The following is an 8,146-nucleotide window of genomic DNA, read 5'->3' on the forward strand; positions in this document are numbered from 1 at the left end:
TATGTGGGGCACTATATGGGGATTGGCTACTATGTGGGGCACTATATGGGGATTGGCTACTATGTGGGCACTATATGGGGGGATTGGCTACTATGTGGGGCACTATATGGGGGCATTGGCTACTATGTGGGGTACTATATAGAGCATAGGCTACTATGTGGGGCTGTATATGGGGGCATTGGATACTATGTGGGGCACTATGTGGGGGATTGGATTCTATGTGGGGCACTATATGGGGGCATTGGCTACTATGTGGGGCACTATATGGGGGCATTGGCTACTATGTGGGGCACTATACGGGGGCATTGGCTACTATGTGGGGCACTATACGGGGGCATTGGCTACTATGTGGGGCACTATAATGGGGGATTGGATACTATGTGGGGCACTATAATGGGGGATTGGATACTGTATAGGGCACTATTTAGTCAGCAGCATGTGGTGACTGTAGGGGAGTGGCTATGGAGGGTTGCTATGGGGGCGTGGCTATGGAGGGTTGCTATGGGGGCGTGGCTATGGAGGGTTGCTATGGGGGTGTGGCTATGGGGACCGCGGCGCACATGTCCCTCTTTGCTCTTTGCAAAAGTTGGGAGGTATGCTAACATAGTGTTAATAGTACAGAATTGATGATGTCATGATGCCCTGATGTGTGCATAATTGCAGTAAAAAAGCAGCCATTTTTTTAGCAAATCATGGCAGAACTGTAGTCAGGAGACAAGCCACCACTAAGGTATATGTCTTTTTGGGTGTCCATGGGCTCCCCCAGGAGCTCAGGGCCCTGGGCTACTGCCCGAAACTGGCCTATTATAATCCGCTACTGGCAACAGCAGGGTCACAGTTTAAAGAGGAAACCAGGAAGTGATTAGATCCATGGGGGAGAAAAACAGTACAGTGATATCAGTTCTTTTACTAATAACAGCACTTTGATTTCCTTTACATATTCATATCTGATTTTACATACTTTGCTTTTGGATAAAACCCCTTTAACTATTTGGTCGGATTGGTTGGTTGGATTGCACTAACTAAGGTGCGCGACTCCTAAATTAGTCCTATAGCCAGAAAATAAAACCTATCCGTGCCAAATTTGTGCACTAAAATTTGCACCACTTTAGAATTTGGAAATATGTCAGAAATTCCAGACCCCTTTTAGTAAACACCATACACTTTTTCAGAACTGGGAGTGATGAGAAAAGTTATACATTTCTAGGCAAATGGTGTCAATCATGGATGTGCAAGGTGCAAAAACAACAACAAGCGGAGATCTCCCGAAGAGTGTAAGCCCCCACAGGCTGTTTATTGTACTTACCTTTGTGTTATAATGTGTATTTTAACCCCTTGTGATATGTGCAGCGCCCTGGAACAAAAAGCGCTCTATAAATCAATAACATTAATAATAGTTTATAACATACTTCCTTGTTTCAATATGCAAAACCTGCTCCTTTTGTTTTTGGAGAAAGTAAGCCACCAAAAACAGTAAAATGAGTCATTAGAAAATACAATTGGTTCCACAAAAAACAAACCCTCATATGGATCAGTAAATAGAAAAATAAGAGAGTTGAAGGGGTATTCCGCTCAAACATAGCTTTTCATATGTTGCTGCCCATGGTGACACTAACAATTCCTTCCATACTTGTTATTATCTATTTAGTCTCCTTTCCCCAGTTCTGAGTTGCTACTTTCTGCTGAAGACACAAAAAACTGTGTGCGAGCTTTTCTCTCTGTCTTGGCTGATGAAGTCCCTATCTGCAACGTTGTAGCAACTTTGTAATGCTGGAGGGGCTTATCAGCAGTCTAGCAGTTTAAAATCGCCTGTACTATTGATTTCTGCAAAAAAAAAAAAAAAAAAAAAAATTAAACGACAGTGACACTTTAGGTTTAGTCTACTCAACCTTTGACCTTTAAGAAATTTCTACTTTGTACCTCTGTATTTTACCTGTATGCTATTAAAAAAAAGTTTAAAAAAAAGAAAGACGACTTCTTGAGATCTTCTTTTAGTGTCAAACATATCAAGTTTATTAGGAAGCAAGAGGAGCAAGTACAGCAATCAGTGGCCTACTTGGCCAACTTTTAGAAAACATGAAAAGTTACAAAAGTAACAAAACATAACAGAAATTCTAGGTACAGTGTCGTGCATGCATATAAATTATAAATACAATAATTATAGATGTCATATGGAAAGGAGGAAGGGTGATCGGGGATCATATGGAAATATAATAGGAGACATCTGTAACATATGAGGAAGTAAACCAAGGGGACCAGGTCTTCTCGTAAAGGGCCACCACGTCTCCACGTATTGCCGCAATTTTTTCCGAAAGCATAATGTCGTTTAATCTAGCTATAACTTTGTCCAGAGACAAATGCATTTGTTTCCAACTAGCGGCCACATGGATACGTGCTGCCAAAAGGATAAACTGCGATAATTTAAACATTTGGTTCGCCATTTTGGATGGCCTAATGCCAAAGAGACACGCTTGTGGAGTCACTGGGTAACTGTGTCCAATGATATCTGAAATCAACCTAGTTACAGATATCCAGAATGTATGGGCTATTGGGCATGACCACCAGATATGATGCATGGTGCCATCAGCTATGCACCCCCTAAAGCACAGTGGGGAGACATCTGGGTAAATAACGTGGAGCCTAGCAGGAACATAGTACGCTCTATGCAAGATCTTAAGCGCAGTCTCCATCAGGGAGACCTGCATGCTACCCCTACTAAGAGTTTCACTACTTGTTTTCCACTGGATAGGGGATAGAGATATATGGAGATCAGCTTCCCACTGTGCCATATAGGGCAGCTTGACCTCTGGTCGCAGGTGATTAAGCATAGAATAGAGAAGGGATAGCATACCCGTCCTAGAAGGGGTATAAAGCGCATGCCGTTCAAAATCTGTCATCAGGATCTCTGTGCACCTAGGCAAAGTATCACTAAAATACGAGAAGACCTGGTTAGCCCTAAACAGTTCAGAAGAAGGCATGTGGGAGTGAGCCACAAATGCCTGCCTCGTGTACAAACGTTTTCTTGCCAGAAAGTCGTGGAGCCTAGAGAACTTATTTTTTATCCACCACTGGAACATAAGGGGAGACAGACCAGGGGGAAAGGAAGGGTTCCCAAACAGGGGTAATAAGGGCGAGACTGGGGAATGCAGATTTTTCTTGAACCGGACCCTGCGCCATAGTGCCAATGAATGTAAGACAATTTGGGCCGAGGCGTGAAGCCGAGGGAGAGTTGGCAGAGGGGACCACATGAGGGCTGGCAATGAGTAGGGGGCTATTAGATCAGTTTCCAGTTGGGCCCATTGAGGCCGACCCTCATTTGCTGCCAAATAATAGTTGTAGAGATGAGGAACCTCCAGACCTCCAGACCTCTTATGTACATGCATGACCTTAGCAGCATTGAGATCTTCTTTTGGCCGTAGAGTAGAGATGAGCGCAGTGGCTGAAGAAGAGGAATGCCGCAGAGTCCTGGAAAACATGAAGTTAATCAGGAACCCCTTTAAAATCCAGTGTTACTCTCCCATTTGATCTTCAGATGGGTGGTATAGTCTCCAAAGCAACTGTACAATGCCAAGGGAGTTTGATGCATGGTTTTAACTGTACTACCCTTCCCAACGCTTAAAGGGGTGCTCTGGTGAAAATAAAAATTCATATTAACTGGTGTCTGAAAGTTTTATCGAGTTGTAATTTAATTCTTTTTAAAAACATCATGTATTTCAGTACTTATCAGCTGCTGTATGTCCTGCAGAAAGTGGTGTATTCTTTTTATTCTTTCCAGTCTGACAGTGCTCTCTGCTGCCACCTCTGTCTGTGCCAGAAACTGTACAGAGCAGAAGAGGTTTTCTATAGGAATTTGTTACTCTCACGGGCAGAGGTGGCAGCAGAGAGCACTCTGTCAGACTCCCTGCAGGGGGCAATGCACCTAGGACTTCACTGCATTGAGCGCTTTCATCAGCAGCCGGCAGTGTTGTCGTTTGGCTGGTCTCCCTGAGTTCAGCAATCTGTTTCTCTTATGGCTCTACTAGGCATTGCTCCCACCTAGCCAGAGTCCTGCTCCACACTGATGAGGGGCAACACCCCGAAACAGCTGAATGTGGATGGTTACCTGGCCTTGGTTTATCCCTTGTCATAACATTGACTTATAGGGTGACTTAATATGATGGTTTTGGTGGTTTCCTTACAGGAGCCACCCCTTGGCTGGGTCCTTCCCGGAGGGATATCTGGCTAGTCCTGTGTTTCGAGACTCTATGATGAGGCTCCATGGGCTCTTCTTTTGCATATTTATGTTTCCCAGGGGGCATTGCACCTAGGATTTCACTGTATTGAGCGCTTTCATTAGCAGCCGGCAGTGTTGTCGTTTGGCTGGTCTCCATGAGATCAGTGATCTATTTCTCTTAAGACTCCCTGCAGGACATGCAGCAGCTGATAAGTACTGTATTTTTAAATAAAAGTAAATTACAAATATATATATTGCTTCTGTTCTTATCAGTTTAATATCTGATAAGTCCCCTATCTGGGGACCATATATTAAATAGAACAGGGAGATGGAAAAAGAGCTTGCTCTGTCCTCTCCAGGCATTGACCTGGTATTGCAGTGTTTCCAGGTTCAGTACACACACAAAAAAAAAAAATACAAATCTATATTCCTTTTTGTCAGAAGTTGATTTGAAAGAGAAAAAAAAATTTCCACCGGAGTTCCCCTTTAATCCTAAAATCTTGTTTGAGAGTAACATTGGACCAAGAAATCCTCTCATAGATAATGATACATTGCCATCCTGTATTTGGTGGTGTATACAGCTGACATACCACATTAATATAACATTTCAGTAAATGAACTCTTTACTTATTCAGATGTCTATACTGAAATGTAAACTTTTTTTTGCAGTCATAAAATGTTCAATTTATTTCCTGTTTTGTTTTTGTTTTTTTGTTGTTTTTTTTTATAAAACATAAATTTCACATCTGACCAGTTCTCCACCTTCAAGTTCCCAGCAATCGAGTTTCAGCGCCTGAGGTGTTTTAGTGCCGTCTCTATGGTTCCCAGGTAACCTGTCTGATCCTGAATTGTTTGTTTATGGGAACAGGAAGCAGGTTCTTTACCTGTCGATGCGGAGCAGGTATATACAGTATACAGCCGGGCGGAGAACACGAAGGAGGAAGAAGCCTCAGGAGCTGATTAATATATAAACATAGAAAACCATAAAGGAGGAAAATAAAATAGCTGGAGGCTATTATTCACAGGTCTATGGGAGAACGGCGCTTTCTATTCCAGTCTTGCTTCTCTCGGAGTATAAGGAGCCTGACGATCCCGGGGGAATAGATAACAGGTGGCACGGAGGATAATATCTACTAAACAAACTCCCGGGTGACTTCAACCTTTTACCAGCTTCAATGCACCGCAGATACAGCAGCTTGTGAAATCAGTTTGAGCTCACAAAGAACGAGCGACTTATCAGATGGGACCAGCTCGGCCACCTCTCCATTGTTAATCATTGACTCCAGCCATCGTAATGAGACCATTAAAGAGAGCAGGTACAATGCACCTGGACATTGTGCAGGAAGAAGGTGTGTTTCCAACATGTGAACTTTGATCGAAACCCTGTCACGTCCAGGATCGACATATTTCTGCCATATTTTTGCCCCCCTCTACCATGGCCCTTAGTCGAGCGGGGCTGGGTCGTTGTACCTGTTGCTTTTGGCTGGCGGTGGCCTTCGATATCTTCGGCTTGGCCGTCCTGCTCATTGGCGTCTTTGTCAACGTCTTTTTTTACGATTTCCTAATCTATGCCGGATCTATCGTGATCTTCCTCAGTCTCATCTGGTGGGTGTTCTGGTACACGGGGAATATTGAAGTGCCCCCGGAGGAACTGGCCGACGATGTTGGCCTCAAAAAGAACACCGGAGTACTGGGTCTTGTTAGGACACTTTCTGGACGGCTTTCCAGCAGCTTTAGAAGAACTCGGAGCGCTAGATCACAGAGGCGGCCCCGGAAAGATAGTCCGGGGGCCAGAACAAGGCAGATGGATAAACCAGTGACTGTGCCAATGTCCCAACTTAACAGCGTCTCTGCCACTTTACCAGGGGAACACACAAGGGACCATACACTGCAGAGGAACATCAACTCGGTTCAGATTTAACGCTGGCAAACAAAGGTTAGTGTTATACAATACAGCGTTAGGCTATGTTCACACACCATCAAAATGACGGCCGTTATTATTGGACAATTGCAAATAACGGACATTATTTGATAATGGCGGCCGTTATTCTTATAATTTGTAGTTAAATGACAGCTGTCCAATAAAAATGGCGTGTGTGAACATAGCCTTAAACTATTCCTCAAGACAATGCAAAACTATCATTAATAAGTGTAAAATGTGTAAGCTTTCTTACACTAGGAAATCGTCAACTGCTAATAATATATTTGAATGGTCTAATCTGTTAGTACTTGCGAGAAGAAATTGCATGTCATGCCGGCATCGTGGCAGATCTTGTGACTCTGATGTTACATAACACACTAAAGCCATAGTAACTTCTCCGGCTCCTGGACTATACAGCTCCATCCACAGTAACTGAAGGCTCTATTACAGTCAATGAGCATCTTGTAAGCAGGTTTACATAGAAACATAGGAGATTGTCAGCAGAAAAAGACCACCTGGTCTATCTAGTCCCCCCTTATAGTATTTCCTTTATTAATATACTAGTATAAATATATGTTTAATCAATTATTGTATTAATTATTGTAAGGCTGCAATCCCACATTATGGTCCCTGCATGCGGCCAAAGCTACTCCGCCATGTGGTTACTTGCTGACAGTCAATTTTTAGAGATGAGCCAACCGCATTCGGGTTCGAGTCCATCCAAACCTGAACGTTCGGTATTTGATTAGCGGGGGCTGCTGAACTTGGATAAAGCTCTAAGGTTGTCTGAAAAACATGGATACAGCCAATGACTATATCCATGTTTTCCACATAACCTTAGGGCTTTATCCAACTTCAGCAGCCACCGCTAATCAAATGCCGAAAGTTCAGGTTCGGATCGACTCGAGCATGCTCCAGGTTCGCTCGTCTCTATCAATTTTGCCAAAATTGCATAGGGGCATAGTTTCGGGCACATGTGGGGACCAGAAATGTGGGAAGGCAGTCTCAAGGTGCTCTTACACAGTGCTGCTGATAATGATAGCAGTAATGGTCAACATGGATGATGGGCCGTGTCCACATGATGATGGAGCCATGTAATAAGCTCCTTAAATAAGTGACGATCTACTTTATAGATGCTCACATCAAGTACGGGTCCGTCCATGTAATACTACCCTTACTATGACCAAGTAAATAGAAAATGATAGAAAAGTACCTATCACATAGAGACAGGTCAAAGTCCCTGACTGGTCCCTAGAATGCAACTGAGCGCTTCTCTCACCACTCTCTATGCATGTAACTGAGATCCCATAAACTCACATTGGGGGATTGTTTAGAGCAGTGATTTTCAACCAGTGTGCCGCGGGGAAAGATCCCCAAACTATGGTGCCCCTGCAGATCGCCCCGCTGCTGCTGTCCGCCTCACCTACTGACCGCCTGTAGCGCCCGGACGTGCTCCTCCTATCCAATCAGCAGAGACCGGGAGTGTGGTGCGGCGCAGCGCACCACGTTCCCGGTCTCCGCTGATTGGAGGAGCACATCCGAGCCCTACGGGGGGCCAGTAGGTGAGGCGGACAGCAGCGGCGACCATCTCGGAGGAGGTGAGGAGGAAGGGGGGAGAGAAACCTGGGGATGGGGGAGAGAAACAGGAGAAAACAATGAAGGAGAGAAACCTGGGGGTGGGGGGGAGAAACATGGGGATGGGGGAGAGAAGCATGGGGGAGAAACAGGGGGGAGAGACAGGGAGAAAAGCATGGGGGAGAGAAACCTGGGGATGGGGGAGAGAAACATGGGGATGGGGGAGAAACAGGGGAGAGAAGCAGAGGGGGGGGAAACATGGGGATGGGGGAAAGAAACAGCGGAGAGATACAGGGAGGATTGAAGTTTGGTAGAGAGAAGCAGGGGGGAGAGAAGTATGGTGGAGAGAATCACAGGAGAGAAGCATGGGGGAGAGAAGCACAGGAGAGAAGCAGGGGGGATAAGTATGGTGGAGAGAAGCACAGGAGAGAAGCATG

The 8,146-nt window shown here is 44.8% G+C and overlaps 1 pseudogene; it reads left to right on the forward strand.

Moving 5' to 3' along the window:
• The first annotated feature begins 4,451 nt into the window (after positions 1-4,451).
• LOC138790170 (U2 spliceosomal RNA) lies at positions 4,452-4,617 on the forward strand (annotated as a pseudogene).
• The last annotated feature ends 3,529 nt before the right edge of the window (positions 4,618-8,146 follow it).

Source organism: Dendropsophus ebraccatus, chromosome 4 (genome assembly GCF_027789765.1).
Source record: "Dendropsophus ebraccatus isolate aDenEbr1 chromosome 4, aDenEbr1.pat, whole genome shotgun sequence".
Lineage (NCBI taxonomy): Eukaryota > Metazoa > Chordata > Amphibia > Anura > Hylidae > Dendropsophus > Dendropsophus ebraccatus.